This window comes from Phyllopteryx taeniolatus, chromosome 3 (genome assembly GCF_024500385.1).
Source record: "Phyllopteryx taeniolatus isolate TA_2022b chromosome 3, UOR_Ptae_1.2, whole genome shotgun sequence".
NCBI lineage: Eukaryota > Metazoa > Chordata > Actinopteri > Syngnathiformes > Syngnathidae > Phyllopteryx > Phyllopteryx taeniolatus.
In genome coordinates this window covers 20076093-20094847 of record NC_084504.1, presented here as the reverse complement: position 1 = coordinate 20094847, position 18755 = coordinate 20076093, and the positions used below count along the sequence as shown (strand labels likewise).

Below are 18755 nucleotides of genomic sequence, written 5' to 3'. Positions count from 1 at the left end.
AAAACTTCATATCAGCTCTATTAGCCGCTATGGTAACTGGTCAAGAACTAACAATAACTGATTTAAATTCAGTTTTATCGGTTATATTTGATATGTTAATTGATTATATGAATGATCCTTTGATAAAAGAAAAAGAGCCATTTTAGGGGGTGCTCAAGAGCTATTTGGTATTTCAAATACTCGTCTTGATGATGTAATTTCTGCTGAGTCATGCAGCATACTTTTTTTCTCTTCCTCTAGATGGATAGAAAGATTTTAGGAACATGGTTACATGTATGTTGACAGACACGAATTGAGTGCATATTTATTACTATTTAAAATTTGTCTGTGATAAAACAATGTTTTAAACATGTTTTACAAGCACTCCACCAAATCATACCAATAACTGATTTAAAATGAGTCTAATCGGTTACATTTCATATGTTAATTGATTACAATATGTTAATTGATTACATAAATGTTGATGTGATAAAATAAAAAAGAGCCATTAGGCTAACCATAGGTGGTGCTCAAGAGTTATTTGGTATTTAAAATACTCAATCTGTCTATTTAGGAATTTTAGTATTCAGCTACATTTACATTTGGTCTCGAGACAGTATATTACTATAATATTTACACAGAAAGTGAATGTTTCTGTATTTTGTGCATGGATTATAAAACATTCCAATTCTGGAATGACCCATACATTCTGATTTAAATTATTTAGTTTTTTTTGTTAATATAGCAGCAGATGGCGCCATATACACCACTACCAAAGTCATCCTGAACCCGGGATCAGTCAGTTTCTGCTCATGGTCAAAAAGGAATATATCCATCCATCCATCCATTTTCTGAGCTGCTTCTCCTCACTAGGGTCGCGGGCGTGCTGGAGCCTATCCCAGCTATCATCGGGCACGAGGCAGGGTACACCCTGAACTGGTTGCCAGCCAATTGCAGGGCACATACAAACAAAGAACCATTCGCACTCACATTCACACCTACGGGCAATTTAGAGTCAAAAAGGAATATAAATCTGTTATTTTTCATTAATTTCATTTTACACACACAAACACAGAACTTTTGCAAGCAAACACATGGCAACTAAGAACCTGAATACTGCAATGTTACTTCATTTTAAGTGTTTCAGTATTTTTAAGTTATTGACGGATCTAACTTGGTAAAACTACATGCAAATATTGCATGTATAATATTTGCTTTATTTGCATTTTGTAAATTCGTTTAATACTCCATCAAAACATCAGTTCTAAGTGTGCATTCCTCTTGTTCTGTGAAGCTAAGCTATAATTTTCCATTCTACAACACAATAAAATATCACTTACATATGTTAGTGTGTGCGAGATAGTTGTAAAATATGATAATATTCTGCAATGAAAGTTATACATGATTTAAAAAAAATAAACAAATAAACAAATGTAATGTGCTTTCTTTTAAGTGCAAGTTTGGTTGTTTTATATTTTATGTCCTTGTTAATAACCTTCTGGCAAATATCTGTTCTCTACATACTAATTTTATAATCCTTTAAACAGATCATGAAATGAGCTCCCAGGCTCTCATGCAAATTATAGGCACAAACATATAATTAGGCCTCAATCTTTTTTTTTTCTTGTCATTAATTTGAGGTGCTAGAAATAGAGGAGGTCACTAGTGTATCATTATATCCGCATCTAAACCACAGTGATTAACAAATAGGGTCGCAACATTAATAAACCATTCTAGATTGCACTCTCCGGAACTAAATGTTATCTGCACAATTCCTTTCCACAGTGCACTCTTGTCAGCCCACTGCATGGATGGGTGCAGAGCACACTACCGCTGCAAAATGGGATATAACGCCTATTTTTAGCTCAGTGACAACAGGGCTAAGGTCTATACGGTCCAAAATGAGGAAAGGAAGAGCGTCACCACGTTCCTGTGACGAAGGGCTTGACGATTGACGTAAGTGGTTTAACCACAGCTTAATTTCACAACCGTGTCAATGTGATGTTTAACTTTTGACCAAAACGAAGATGATTATTTTCTTGGATTTATTGACCACAGCTACGAGACTGACGACTTGGGACTGGGAAGGGGGGAATAAACGCACGTGTACTGGGCGTTTCTTTAGTGAATCTAACGTCCAATCACAAAGCAGTATCTCTTAATAAATCTGCATATCTTGAACTGGGCGTGCACCCGAGAAATGATTGGCTACGGCTACCGAGACCAGCCAATCGAGTAAATGACAAGCGCTCAGCTGGCAGCGAAGCCCCGCCTTTTATGTATTAAGTAGTAAACCCCGGAAACGTCGTCGCTTAAAGGCACAGGGGAGACATTTACAGGCGAAAGGTTGGAACAACGAAAACAGCTGCGAGCACTCAAAAGACAGACATAGCACACGAGACGACGAGCTGTGTGCTACGAAAGAGTAGGAGAACGAGCCTAAAATCCTACCGAACTAGAGATAAGACGCCTATTTAGGCCATTCAACGTCAATTTAGTAGCTTCAAAGTCAATTTTGGCCCTGTAGGGTTGTCAAATCTAACTGGAATCCGTCAGAGCGACCAACACGACACAAAGCTATCTAAAAGGAAAACGACACGTCAGTGGAGGTCGCCAGGTTGGGGTTTTCCTTTCTGAGTGGACATTTTTTTCCGGTAAGTAGCCTTAATCATCTTTTTTTTTTTTTTTTTTGCTCATTAGCTAGCTGCCTCATCTTTGTGTGTGTGCCAACTTTAAATATATAATTGTATGGGGGAAACGTGCTGATGTTCCTGGGTATTTGTTTTTGCACTCAACACACTGGTCATCAGTTTGTCATGAATGTGGTCGATTAATGTGTATCTTGAGTATAAGAATGCCTGGAATCCAGCCTAAACCAGTTGATGGGCCTGACAGCAGCATTCTGGGTGGAGGGGGCGTTCCCCTGCTTTGTCTGCCTTCATCACTCTGCCTTTATGTGTGCAGTCTGCGGTGGATTGGTACAAAGTCATAGTAATTCCATTGTATTCAATATTTTATCCAATTGTACATTTTATCCAATTGTATGTATGGATTCTGTATAAAATAGCAATCACCTGTTATTTTATACATTTTCTTGACTGTGACAGATGGGTAAAGTAATTATTCCTGGCATGTACCTCACTGGGTAGAGTGACGGTGATGACTGTAAGGGGGGCGATATTGCACATGGGGATTACATGCAGTGCTCAGATATACTGGTGCAATAGAGAACAGTGATATAATGCTCACATGTACTGCAGGGTCATCCCTTGTCCTGACAATCAGGGCATGATGGCATTGACGAATACATTAGGCTCAATGCAGTGCCACTCACCACTCTGCATCAGAAAGCATTACACATGCACACACTGCTACACCACATGCACGAAGAGGGTGGATTTCATCTTGCATCTGCAAGTCGACAGTTTTCCCTCCCTCCCCTTAAAGCTCCCCTCTTCTCCCCACCTTTCTGTCTGTGAGAAACCAGTGGGCTTTGTCCTCAGCTGAGTGTGACGTCATGTGCGTCTTCGCCATCAGTCTGAAGGCGAGGTGAATGTTGATCAGTAAGGGTTAATGGTCTGGCCTGTGCAATTCTCTGTACAAAAAGGTACACACAGATAAAAAAAAAATTGTAAATGCACGCACACACACACACCCATAAGACAACAGAAAAATAATGCCGTGTTAGGAAGCTAGTACAAAGAAGAGTGTTTATCCATCCATTTTCCATACCGCTTATCCTTCCTCACTAGGGTCACGGGCATGCTGGAGCCTATCCCAGCTGACTCTGGGGGAGAGGTGGAGTAAACCCTGAACCGGTCGCCAGCCAATCGCGGGGCACATTTAAACAAACATCCATTCACACCTACGGGCAATTTAGTCTTCAATTAACCTACCATGCATGTTTTGGGGATGTGGGAGGAAACCGGAGTACCCGGAGAAAACCCACGCAGGCACGGAGAGAACATGCAAACTCCACACAGGCGAGGCTGGATTTGAACCTGGTCCTCAGAACTGTGAGACAGATGTGATAACCAGTCGCTCACCATGACGCCAACAGTGTTTAGATGCTTTCATTTTTTTTTCTACCATTTGCCCTCATTATGCTCACTAATGCTCAAGTGAGCTGGAGCCTGTCCCAGCTGACTTTGGGTGAAAGGCGCGGTACACCCTGGACTGGTCGCCAGGGCACACATAGAAGAACAACCATTCACACCCACATTCACACCTCAACCAACATACCATCCTGTTTTTGGAATGTGGGAGGAAGCCAGAGTACACTGAGAAAACCCAGGCAAGCACATGGAAAACATGCAAAATGCAATATGTCGACCCTTAGAACTGTGAGGCAGAGGTGCTAACCACTAGTTGTTAACCAAATAAGAGTCTTTAAACTACAATGGATCTCTTGAGGTTGCAATCTTGTCCAGTATTCTGATTGATCAGATTGGTTTTAACACAAGAAATTATGTAAGTTGAATTTGTTGGTGAAATGGTCAAACTGTTTCCATCCTAAAACCAGGCAATGTTTTAAAAATAATATTTTAGGGCTGATATGATTAATCAAAAAACTCGATGACATAAAAATTCAAAGCAAAATCTCTGGCGCAAAGCTTGCAGAGATAATTTTTTCCACACTAGGTAATGTATCAATGTTGACTGATTCAACATCATTTACCACTGGTGATTAGAACGTATTGTAATACACCACAAGTGACAAGCGGACTGGCTAACAACAGACCCAAGTGCAATCTCTTTCGCTGACACACACGTCACTCACCTGGCCAGGCCCCGCCTTTTAAAGCCACAGACGTTCAAAGTCACAAACACTACAGTGTAGGATGTGAGGATGGTGACCCCAAGTGGATAAAGATAATACCTGCAGCTCACATGAACATTTTGTATTGGTATTGTTTAATAAGGCAAAATCAATTGCATTTGATTGATTTTTGGATAATCTGTAGAATATTCAATTCTAAAAATATTTCATATTTGCAGACCTATAACACTTTTGCATTCTTTAATGACGAATGAGGAGGGTAACAAGTCATGTCACACACACACACATCACACACAGATTTTTAACATTGACTGTCAGAAGTGTAAAAACAAGTTAGCCCGTAATGTACAAGGGGTCTTCTATTTAGACAGTCCTAAACTACAGCGCTTCGGGGTTACAAATTGCACATCCGTCGATCCATTTTCCGAGCCGCTTATCCTCACAAGGGTCGCGGGAGTGCTGGAGCCTATCCCAGCTGTCATCGGGCAGGAGGCGGGGTACACCCTGAACCGGTTGCCAGCCAATCGCAGACAAATTGCCCAATGAACTAGTTTGCACAGTGACGTGAGAGTACGTCATCACGTGGCACCAGGAAGGATCTTGATTTACCACTGTACTTATTGTTTTCCATTTGATGGTTTATATTATTGTTCTAGAAGTACTGTTTCGTTCAGATAATTACTGTAAGTATGGCTTTATTACCAGTGATAGACTTAGTGCTAGACTGTCATGTTTTTACTCTAAATTCGAGTTACGTTGCTGCAGTACTTACAGAAATCCATCGTAAACCAAGGACCGTAACGTAAAATGTTCAAACTTTCCAGCTTTTGACTGCCCCAATGTGAAGACGCATATGTTCCAAGCTCCAGAAGTCACTTTTGAGAGCGTGTAGATTTAGATGTCACATGTTTTCCTGTGGTATCACACATGACTGTGAGACTCACCAACATTTTTGTGTTATTTTTTTTAGGCATGTTTTTCACGAACTGTTTGGTTTGAGGGGCAGCAATAGTGGTTAGAAAGTCTGGCTCACAGTTCTGAGATTTGGGGTTTGAATCTCAGCTATAGCCTTGCTATGTTGAGCTTGCATGTTCTTTGGGTACACCATTTCCCCCCCCCACACACACATATACACGCACATGTTCCAAAAGCATGTGTGTTATTGAAAATAAATTGTCCATAGGTGTGAATGTGAGTTTGAGTGGTTGTCTATATGTTGCCTGCGATTGGCTGACGACCAGTCCAGGGTGTACACCACCACCTTCCCAAAATCAGCTGGGACAGGCTGCAGCTTACTTGCGGCCTAAATGAGGACAAGGGCTATAAAAAACGGATGGATGGATGAACATACGCTATTTCCAAATTGTACAACTTTTGGAGTGTTTACTGAATCTACATCCATCCATCCATTTTCTGAGCCGCTTCTCCTCACTCTGGTCGCGGGCGTGCTGTAACTATATTATCATAATATAAAGAGGAAAAAAGAGAGAAAAACTCCATTCATTTCCGCGACAGAGACTCTCCATGCTTCACTTTTTCAGCCACAGGTACATCCAACCATCGTCTGAGCCCCATATCCTCACAAGGGTCGCGGGAGTGCTGGAGCCTATCCCAGCTATCATCTGGCAGGAGGCGGGGTACACCCTGAATTGGTTGCCAGCCAATCACAGCGCACATACAAACAAACAACCATTCGCACTCACAGTCACACCTATGGGCAATTTTGAGTCGTCAATCAACCTACCATGCATGTTTTTGGGATGTGGGAGGAAACCGGAGTGCCCGGAGAAAACCCACGCAGGCACGGGGAGAACATGCAAACTCCACACAGGCGGGGCCGGGGATTGAACCCCGGTCCTCAGAACTGTAAGGCAGACGCTCTAACCAGTCGGCCACCGTGCCGCCACTGAATCTACATTACCAGTAAAACGTTTGGACACCGTTTCTCATTTGATAACACTAGAAAGTGTGTCCAAACCTTTGTCCGGTAAGTGGTTGTACAGTATTTTCTCTTTGTGCTCTGCTCAACATAGAGAAAGCGGCGTGGTAACGACTAGCTGTTGCTGGTTCCACACACACTACATGGAGCCATCAGGGTCTTGTTAGGCTGTTTGCGCATTACAGTGCATCATAAGCAATGTGAAGCTGATTACCAGGCAAGCCTGTTAGAGTCCTCTGCTTCTCTATGAAGAATAGACAAGCAAACTCCTTGCCTGCGGTCAAGCTGGAGTACATTTATCCACGTGCAGGTCAGATGCAATCTTGAGTTGAGGGCCACTATTCATCCGGTGAACAGAACACAGTCTCAGCAATTAATGTAGAAATGCTAAATGTATCTGGCATTAGTATCTGCCTGTGCTTATTGTGTGTGTGGAAATCTATTAAACGCTCTGAGCTGATGGTTTGTTGTCAGCACTCCAGTGTGTCGCCACAGGATTTGATGTCAGAGATTACGCATGATTATGTGGGTTAGATGCAGTAAACACTGCTCTGGGGCTGCATTGATCCCCACAGTATGTGTATGAAAGAGTGACGTCTGCGCATTGTACTTTCACTGTAATTACAGTTTTAATACCTCAGACAATAAAGAGATATTGATCTATTATGGGTCATTGTAACATTGAGATAAGGAAATGTCTAGCCTGTGACTTTTTCCTTTCTATCAGTCAATATAATCAGTCTTTGTTGATCAATGGATTTGTCATGATTTCTGTGTCAAGCGGTAACTACACCTCTCTAATGCCACTTTGCCATTACTTGGTTTATATCTGCTCGCCTGTTTGCTGTCCACTTAAAAATAGGGCAATGGTTAACCAGAAAAAACATTCCGACGAACATCTCATACGTTTCATTTATTTTATTCAAGACGAGATTTTGGGCAGCAAACAAAAACGGGCAGCTGCAGGAGAATAGAGTATAATACTGCAATTTCCAGAGCTTTCAACAGGCAAAGCTAACATTAGCATGATGACGGATATGCTCCACCAGTGAGCGACCAGCAGTGCTGTGTCACCAATATGGTCTTGACTTGGCATGCTTGGAACCCCAGTGGACTGGGTACTAGAAATACAATGGAATGGTAATGGAAAAATGGGTAGAGCTGAGTTTTGGATATAGATACTGTACATCCGTATTTGGACAAAAGAAAAAATGCTCCGACACTATGACACTGATACCACTTTACCCCCCTGATATACCTTCTAAGCAGGTTGAGTAGGAGCCATGTAAGCCGTGTGGCAATACTTTGAAGTTAAACACGGATGACAACATTTTGTTAGCCGACTGCTCACCAAAATGGATTATGAACTCCACGTGGGTGGCAACCGAGGCAGCTACACTGCGCGTTGCGGCAGCAGGCCATTTGGCAAGGACCAAGCCAGCTGCGCTCCCATCACGAAGCCACGGTGTACTACGCATTGCAGCGTCACATGTCGAATAAAGAGAAGTAAGTGATGGTGTGATAAAGTATCAATTCAGTTGTCCTGTCACAGTTTTAGTTTCTATATTGTTATTCTCAAGATTAGTTCAGGGTGTACCCTGCCTCTCGCCCGAAGATAGCTGGGATAGGCTCCAGCACGCCCGCGACCCTAGTGAGGATAAGCAGTAGAGAAAATGGATGGATGGATGGATAATACATACATATTAAAATATATTTTTATTTTGTTAATAAAATGACTCGAAAGGACTCAAAACTCGAGGTGTAGGACTTGTGACATCCTTCAGTGTCTCATACTGAGTCACGGTGAAAAATAGCTATATAGATTACAGACTAAAAACGCAATCTCCTCAAATGTTTTTCGTCCTCCAATGTCACAGAATGAACTGTGTGGCAGATGTGCTAACCAGTCGTCCACTGTTCCGGCCCTATTGAAATGTATTACATATATATCTTGATTTCAATAATATTTTTTAAACTACTCTTTTAATCTAACATGAAATGCTATGAAACAAATAGCATAGCTGATGGCCTGACGCCATGTTCTTTACATCTTTTTTGGGTCAACCCCATCCAGAGACAGGTAATCAATTCCACACAATTCACATAATTAATAATGATCAACTGGTCAGTTAAACAATTTTAATACAGATCCTTTCCAGTGGAAGGCATTCTCAAATGTCACGTCACCCGAACGAGTTTAAAACCTACACTGGTGCATGTGTGTTTGTTTTCCACACTTAAAGCCAAAGTGAGTTGAGTGCTGCTCAGATGGCACGCACACAGCAAAAAAGAAAAGCACAGCCTTCGAGCTGTTTGTTTATCTTAGGGGAATATCTCGGGCCTTTATTTGTGTGTTTGTCTTTTGCGGTGCATTAGTGTATTTTTGTACAAATGTTTGTATTTGTGTGGCACGGTGGCCGACTGGTTAGCACATCTGCCTCACAGATCTGGGGACCGAGGTTCAAATCCCTGCCCCGCCTGTTTGGAGTTTGCATGTTCTCCCCGTGCCTGCGTGGGTTTTCTCCGGGTACTCCGGTTTCCTCCCACATCCTAAAGACATGCTGGGTAGGTTAATTGAATACTCTAAATTGCCCATAGGTGTGAATGTGAGTGTGAATGGTTGTTTGTTTCTATGTGCTCTGCGATTGGCTGGCAACCGGTTCAGGGTGCACCCCGCCTCCCGCCCAAAGATAGCTGGGATAGGCTCCAGCACGGCCGCGAACCTAGTGAGGATGAGCGGAACGGTAGATGAATGAATGTTTGTATTTGTGTCCTTGGTCAGTCCATCCCAATTAGGATTCAGAAAATAACTGAGCTGTTACATTGCTGTCTGAACTGCTGCTATATATGAGTTCTTGGCAGATTCCATTTCATTTTTGGAATAGTACAACAAAGACATCTGCACTTCTTAAAGTTAAAATCTATTTGGAAAATGAGTGCTTTGAATAGCTTAATATTTTTTTTATTTTTTCTCCTCTTCTTTCTGGGAGCATGTAGAAGTATATAATAAAGTAAAACCAACAAATTCAACAAAGAAGTCTAGGTCCTTCCATTCAACCTTTGCACATTACCAACTTAACGTTGCATTTGGAAGAATGCACGATAGAGAGTAAGAGTATATTTAGCCAAGCATAGCATATTTAATAGCTGTTGCGCACATCAGCTTCATGGAGACAACAGCCATCAAATAATTCAAGCATCAGAGAACTCTACTAACAGAAAGGAAGCAAACAGAAAAGGAACAATGATGACACGGGCATGCGTACGATAGCATATAGCATGTGACCTAGCGCCTCACTGTGGCATAAGCATTATTGCACACCAATGCAGGTCATACAGTATAGTCTCTCAACAATGAAAATCATGTTCTTCTAGAACTGAGAGATGTCTGTTCTAGTTCATTCCAAAGCAAATGCTTGAACAGAAACGGACCTTCCTTTCCTACCTCTTGTCCTAATCATCTCTGTTAAGTCAAAAATTAAAAGTCGAAGTAAAATTAGGTGTCAAGTCCAAAAGTCCAAGATTTAAGTATCAGTACATACATCAAACTCCTTCCGAGGTCCATGGTATTTTCACACTTTTAAGTACTTTACATTTTATCATGTCGTATGATGGCTTTGAGACATATTAGTCACGCAACCAGGTGTGCTCGGTAACGTGTCCACAGCTCATTTTTGTAGCTCTAAAGTTCTGCCTTCGGGCTCAAAACAAAGCTGCAACTTCGACAACACTAACTAAATCTTCTAACTGCTGCATAAGGACTGTGGGTTTGTTTTTATGTGTTGCACTGATCTCAGGATTAACACTTGCATGGCCTCTCCCTGCCCTTGATGCTAGCAACTCCCCTTCCGAACCGAGCCGCTGTGCCTTGAAAGAAACTATGAAGGGATCTGTATAGTGGTTTTATTCTCCAGTTCTCTAATGAATGATTCAACATGACAATTAACATTCTATAACAAACTTTCTGGTTAAAGTGACTCATTTCCTTTTGACCAGTCTACTCCACTAAGGAAACATAATTTTAAAGGATTTGTGGGAAGATTGCAATGAGATGCCCAAAGGGGATTGAGGAATGGCAGACACACAGTGAGACGGAAGAGCAACCCACAAACAAACGTTGGCAGAAGGCAAAGCAGAAGAATTAAGGGCCTAAAAATGTGAGGGTGAAGAGAGGTAGAGAGAGGTGTACTTTTTTTCTGGCCTTCATGAATAGACAGCATATTTCTGTGGAACATTCCATCCTCTGAGCTGGGCCGGCCTGTCACCAAAGATTCAGGGTGCCACACTCCTCCCCATCGCTGCATTTGTTCCCTTGAGTGTCTCACTAAATTTCTACCACTGCATATCAGTCATGTGGTTTTGTTTTTCTTCTCCAGTCCATTTTTTTTCTGCCTCATATTTCTTTTGTAACATGAGCAAATATTTGAACAATTTGTCTCCTGTGGATGGAAGAATTTAACACATGGGAACCTCTAAGGCTGAATGCAATCTGTTCTAAGAAATTAAGGGATTTAATCTGTTTCAGGGTCAAACTGGGGGCATCATTTAGTCCTATTCAGGCAATGGTGTAAATCAGTGGTTCTCAAACATTTTACATCAAGCACTACCTCAAAAAATAAAATAAATCTCCAAGTACCTCTAAGTCAAATATCCATGTTAGCTGGAAGGGCTGGCAGTATTGATAAATTGTACCTAAATGTTTGAAAAAAAAAACATTCTAAAAGATTAAACGTGAATGTATTGTACTTTAAAGTTAAATACAACTGAACTGTACTCATCAAATGTAATGTTGTGGATTAAAAAAAAAAAAAAAATAGCTCAAGGTGGTTTGAACATTTAATTCAGTGATTATTTCACACACCACCAGAGGGAGTCTGCATACTGCTTGTGGTGCCCATACCACACTTTGAGAACCACCGGTTTTAACTAGTTTTACAACTGTAAAAATAAGTTAATCATTTATTAGAGTTATCTCAATCCGATCACGTGATTGGAAATCCAGGCTGTTCGTGTAATTTTCAGACGATCTGTCTCCCCTGAAAAAGATCGGCTTTCTAGTGTGCTCTGTAGTGAGGCATGAGAAGGGAGCCCCAATGCCAACCAGTCATCCAGCCCGGGGGGCCCGGCCTCAGGAGCACCTCCATGAAACTAGTGAGAACCCACTTCCCCCCCTGTTACTATGACTGCCAGGTCCCCGACTGGCAGTCATTAAATGTGATGCACATAAACGACTTCCATTTAAAAAGAAGTTAACAAACTGACTTGACTGAAGAAGTTAACAAAATCAAGTGGCTCGACTGTAATTATTGGTAAAATGATTCATTATTGCAGCTCGGTGAGCAAGGGTTAAGCACATCCGTCTCACAGTTCTGATGTTGGGGGTTAGAATCCATCTTTGGCCTTTCTCTGTGGAGTTTCCACTTTCTTGTGCTTGCGTGTGTTTTCTCTAGGTACTCTGGCTTTTTCCCACATTCCAAATACATGCATGTTAGGTTCATTGAAGACTAAAATGCCTATAGGTGTGAATGTGAATGTTTTTCTATATGTGCCCTGTGAATGGCTGCCAACCGGTTCAGTATGTACTGTCCTTTTACCAGAAGCCAGATGGGATGGGCTCCAGCTCACCTGTGACACAAATGAAGGCAAGCGGTTATAGAATAATGGAAGGATGGATGAGCCATTGTGTCACACTTTGATGATGAGTGACAGACAAGTTGACTTGCGTAAACCCCTAATATTTAAAAATTATATTTCAAACGAGTAAGAAGTTGACCACTATTAACAACAAAAACATAGTGGATGTGGCGACAAACACACAGTCTGATAAACACAGACAAACAAAATGGTGACTGTTAAACTGTGCGTCTGTTGGCAGTATATCTGTTTGTTTATAAAGGGCAAACCCACCGTATTCCAGGACAATCCAATCTATGCTAATATGACATGGACCTGTGTGTACACCCAGCTGCTCAAACATGTTTTCCCACAGACACCTCAAATCACCCAACTGTTACACATGCGAATATAAAGAAGACAGTGTGGCTGTGGGATACAACCTGGAATTTAGCTTTTGGTGATACCACTCAAAATAAATGTGTGCTGTAAAATGCATTGTGACATGACAATATGAATCCTGCAACATTATAACAATAACTCTGCTACTGTAGCACTGACTAACTGCAATCAATAATTATACCTTATTTTATTGGAAGCAATTTTTCCTCAGCATTTCTAAGTAGTTGCATCATATTCATGATGCCAAATTACTGTAAAACCAAACCCATTGCATCACACAAATTACAAATCATCATTGCTTAGAATTGTGGAAATGGTGAAACATTGCAGATTTCCTGTAGTCGCCTTTTGCTGCTCCAAGATGCAAACACTCCCAACTTTTAAGCTCATAAATAAGAACACAAGCTTGTATACACTTAACACATGCACGGGAGGTCCATGCCACTTTAAACATGTTAAGTGTGACAACAACCAACCCCCCTCCCATTCTCTTCACATACAGACACGTTATACACACACTTTCCTCTCACACCCTTCCTCCACCTTTCTTCTCTCTCTCCTTGTTCGAACATGTCAATCTGAGTGAACACTTTTCATGTTATAAATAAATGATAATTTGAAAGACTTCATAAAGCTTCCGCCCCCTAAATATTTTCATAAAGAAATGAAAACAAACACTGCCATGTGCCGTAGCCCTTCAATGCATGTTAGCAATGGAATGTCAGTGTTGTTTTCAATGCTTGCTGTCCCCTCGGCTGCACTCGGGCTGCCATTGAATGGGAGGGGCGGGCTTTATGGAGACGAAACGCCTCTTATTGCCATATATGGATGGCAACAACATGGGGTCTTAAATGGAGAAAAATGTGAGGTGGTAGGTGGAAGTGGGGCAAGCCTGCAGAAATTCCCTGTTAAATTGTTTTTAAAAACGTTGCTATGGAAAGCAGCAATGCCCATTTCTAGTTTTACAACATGCTTTCTATGCTTGATGGGGGCCAAAGATTTGATCCTTGTGAAACAAAGTAGCATAGTTTTCCCTCAAGGTTAGATGTCTTCCCACATAGCTGTTTAAGAACTACCCACTGCCTCAATTAATCTCAAATATTAATCTCAATATAATATATAAAAAGCAGTATATTTACATGTGGCTAATGAAGCAGTGTGTGTTTAATGTACAGAAGTACATGAGGAGAACACAAGTCAACGGGGAGTAACACAGTTGCGCGATGCTATCAATAGCTTGGTCTCACATGTCAGGACCAGCACAAGTCTGATAACAATCCCCATGTTTGCTAAATAAAGATATAGCACAACCAATGAGGTGGGTGTGTTTGCAACAAAGTGAGACCGGCAGAATCGTGCGCTGCGTGTCTTCCTGACAGCTTCAGGCATGTTTGTTGCGCACTTAATCTCAACCAACCGGCAATGCCACACTATTCAAAATAGTTCTTGCTTCGTCAACACCATGCCCCTTATTAACACGCAGATGGCACAATGTACACGTTCCCAACACGCTGCTCCTGGTGCTTAGCTGATAAACTTTTCCACATTCTCTATCTGCACTCCTTGCCACAGATAAGACCTCAGCCAGTGCAGGCCGGAGGCGCTGCACACCTCGCAGGCTCCACACAGCATGTATGTGTATAGATAGCAACGGAGAAGAGGGGAGGGGATAATGCATTTGATATTTACATCTTGAGTTTTCAAGAGAGTTTTGCTCCTTTGCGTTTTTGAAAACTTTCATGGACTGAGGAGGTTTGCAAAAAGATGCCCGTTAATACAGATACAATAATTAATTTATGATTAACTCTACTACAATGTCATTTCTTGGGGGGGGTCACTTTTGCAGGACAATGTGAACAGCGATACACAGTGTCACTGTTGTCTTGAGACGAAACACCACGCCAAACGAGTCTCCAGTTCCACAACAGTTTTTTTTTTTAAACTTTCCATTTGCCCACAAACACGGTCACGGGCTTTATTAACGAAAAAAAAAGAGTGCCATTTTGGGTGGTTGTGACAATCTTTTCATACGGTTTACAACCGAGTACCATTCCTACCACACCGTGACCTGAATTTGTATGTCACTAACCTATGCTAATGCTAGGGCTGTGTGATAGTCTGATATAAAAACATTTACCGTATGATATAACCCTCTATCATTTACATCATTATTTGGATGTGTCGGGTATTGGGTGAACTCTGTTGCTACACTAATACAGTGTCCGAGATGATGATAAAACAACAGTTGCCTTTCTATTATGTCATCCCTGTGCCTCACTCTCCAGGCATGACTGACCGATACACACTCAATAGAAATGTTACAGGAATTAAGGATTAAGCTTGGGCTGATTGGTAATGCCTGGAGAGTGTGGCGAAGGGATGATTTGTTAAAGAGGCGACTGTTATGTTGCGCTGGTTGCTTGTGAGCTGAGTTCAACAAACAGAGTGTGCGGTGTACATGTCCTCCAAGAGAGTGTTGTTTTTTTGTGTGACGAGTGACTTCAGACGCTCTACACCTCGGGAGCTAAACTAACATATTATGACCAATGAATGAAGGGTAACATAACTGCAGCAGCGCTATTACTTTGCAGTGATTACGTTACCTGCAAATACTAGTTTACGATACTGCAAGAGGAGCATCTATGTAAACAACATTGTAATTTACACTACATTACAATGTACTTTGAAAAGTGGTTGTCCTACCATATATTTTGAATGGTATCTTCCCACTGGATATTTGTTTTTTATTATTTTTGTTGTACATTTAATGCTTATGTGCTGTATAAAATTTATAAATAAATGGAGAAATGATAAGAGTTTTGGTACTAATGTAAAATACTTCAAGGAAAAATACTATCTCGGGATATATATCATTATAGGGAAAAATGACTGCTATCAAATCTGTCCCTACCGCACAACACCATCTGACGAATTATCCATCCATCCTTTTTTTGAGCCGCTTCTCCTCACTGGGGTCGCGGGCGTGCTGGAGCCTATCCCAGCTATCATCGGGCAGGAGGCGGGGTACACCCTGAACTGGTTGCCAGCCAATCGCAGGGCACATAGAAACAAACAACCATTCGGACTCACAGTCATGCCTGCGGGCAATTTAGAGTCTCCAATTAATGCATGTTTTTGGGATGTGGGAGGAAACCGGAGTGCCCGGAGAAAAGCCACGCAGGCACGGGGAGAACATGCAAACTCCACACAGGCGGGGCCAGGGATTGAACCCGGGTCCTCAGAACTGTGGAGCTGACGCTCTAACCAGTCGGCCACCGTGCCGCCTGACGAATTAGAAAAGTCATAATTATAGTAAATATTTGTATAAAAACACATCTAGGTTCTAAATCTGAAAAAATCTAATTAAAAACAATAACAAAAGAGAAGTTGTTTACCTTTTACTCCTGTGGTTGACTTGCAGACTAGATGGGGCGCAAGCTCATAGCACGCTATTCGGAACTACAAAATAGCAGTTTTTTTTCTTGTTATCGCCAAATACTCGCCTTCTTGCATGCATATTACAGCATGTTCATTTGTTTTGGCAGCTCAGTACTGTATATGAATAGGGATGATTTTGACAACATTGTCGTCTCTATACAGTAAATAAAACTTTTTATAAAGGCAAAGTAAAACATTTGTACTTGTTGTGTACATCTCAGCCATACATGGAGAGAGCCTCCACTGCACCTGAATCTGTCCCTTGGAAACATTTAAAACAAACAAACACACTCACTTTGTTAAGAGTGCTACTTTTCTACTACAGCATAAGAAGCCAAGCAGGAGCAGGTTTGCAGGGCTTTGGGTGCCCACACCTGCCCGCCCCTCTTTTTCAGTCCTTTCCATGGCCTATCAGGATCCCGACTAGTACAGCTGGCCCCTCTTTTCTCTAGCCAATCAGCTGATAGCATAACCCCCCTACTTCCCTACCCTGTATGTCCTCTCTGCTCTGCTGAGTGAGCAAAGAAGGCCTCGCTCTACTAACAGCTGAGGGGAAGGAAGAAAACAGTAAAAGAGTACGAGGGAGGGTGCGATCTTGAGCGAAGCTTTTAAAGGAGGTGCTGAAGGCAGTATGCAAGGAAGAGATGAGGGGGTGAGGACGAGAGAACCAAGCATGTGAGGGGGCTTTTGTGCTCGAGATGGTGTGGAGAGGCGCGAATGAGAGAGGAAGAAAGAGGGAAAGGGGGGAGCTAGAGAGTGAGAGGCATGGATGGGTGGGGGGCTGAGAGTTGTTGATGGCTTTTTGAGTTGCGCATGTGTGTGTGACTCAGGGAGGAAAACCGAGGCTCAAAACAAGAAAGCAAGGCAACTCTAAACTCTTCTGGAGGAAGTAACAAAAAGGGACAAGGCAGCCTGACCCGGTGCACTTCGAAGACACCCTCGCCGACTACACAGAGGAAGCAGACGAGAACCTTCGCCGGAGTCGAGGGTGAGTGTCACAAGTTCTCCCGCTGTTAACATTGCTCAACTGACTGTATGTTAATTGCTGTCATGTCATCAAGCCCAGCTTGGTCGACTGGTCCCAAAATGGCCACATGACAGAAAGACAAACAGGGAGGGTGAGACGGAGAGGAACCCTGTGTCAAACAGCCTCCTCAGCAACAGTGCCCTCACTGAGCCAGCTTAGTTTAGATGGCAGTGACTCCCCTGCCTGGCTATTGTTTGTAAGTGTGAGTCACCGTGTCACCCAGAGGTTCAGAAGTTTCAATCAACTCTTCTCTTTGTCACGTTCTGCCTTGCTTCCTGTCTGTTTTTCACCCATGAACACACACGCAAACACACTCCCACACACACATAGACACAAGCAAACACCCACCCACACACATACAGTGTCTGCTGTCATTCCATCCCCTTGTCTATGAGGTGACATCAGATTCCAAACTCCTGCAATCTAATCATCAGGTTGATGGCTAAGCTCAGAGCACAGTCTCAGCTCGTGTTGTGTTTCACTTATGCAATGTGTTTGACAAGTTAAAGAGCTCGGCGCGAATCGGTTGGAGCAAAGCTGATGAGACGAGAAATTTGGGTGGACGGCTGCTAACTTACATACTGATGCAATCACACCCCTTCTCGGTGAAACAGTGGAACACCAAAAAGAGTATAACAACATGTTGTGGACTATGACAGGATCGAGAACACTGGTAAATGTATGTAACACCTGTTGGATCTTCTGTCCTACAAATGTGTTTAGGATGTGGAACAAACCTGCAAAAAAAGCCTTATGTTTAGCATTTAGCCTAGCATACAGCTTTACACAAAAGAGAGAGATCTTAGTAACTTCTACAAACTTTATTTATTTATTTATTTATTTTTTATTTAAAATTATTTTTTAGGAAGTTAGAACAGGGGTCAGCAACATGGTGCCCGTGGGCACCAGGTCGCCCGAAAGACCACATGAGTAGCCCATGGCCTGTTCTAAGAATAGCTCACTAATGATCGGATGTTGTGATTTCCTAGGAACATTGTATAAGTGATTATTTGAAGATGTTGTGAACACTTGCAGAGGTTGATAGAAATCGTGTTGCATATTGACTATTATCTGTATCCTACCTTGTTCAGTCATTGTTGATAATTATCGTGATAAATCATTAACATGATCAGTGTCTTCACATTGGTAATAACAAAACTCAAAAAGTAGACCTCAGTTTCAAAAAGGGTGGTGACCCTCAAGCTATAAGATGAGGTAGCTCACATTTTCATTGTCGTTTGCTCAATCGAAGGCTTGTGCAAAAATGTCATTCCTAATGTTCACAAAACTCATTGATGGTGAGGGCACCAGCCAAGGAAGAAACAATTTTAGTGCATATGGCTAGAGAAATAAAAAAAATTATTTGTCCACACTGGTACCTTGAGATACGAGTTTCCCATAAACACACTCCTAAACCATTCAGTGACTCAAAACACTTTCTACTTTCTACTTTCCAATTGAAATAAATGGAAATGCCATTACTGCATATAATATACAGTTGGTATGGAAAGTATTCAGACCCCCTTAAATTTTTCACTCATTATATTGCAGCCATTTGCTAAAATTATTTGTAAAAA

General features: G+C 41.9%; 1 protein-coding gene across 4 annotated transcripts in view; it reads left to right on the top strand.

Moving 5' to 3' along the window:
* Positions 1-2281: 2281 nt before the first annotated feature.
* The window catches only part of LOC133475066 (atos homolog protein B), a 38796-nt gene continuing 22322 nt past the window's right edge, over positions 2282-18755 (top strand). For 2 of the 4 annotated variants that reach the window (XM_061767415.1, XM_061767412.1), the window contains exons 1-2: positions 2282-2633; positions 16982-17139. The gene's annotated coding sequence lies outside the window, so the exon portion shown is untranslated. Of the gene's footprint in view, positions 2634-16602; positions 16804-16981; positions 17140-18755 lie in introns of those variants that run through there. The other 2 variants (XM_061767413.1, XM_061767414.1) reach the window with 2 other exon arrangements.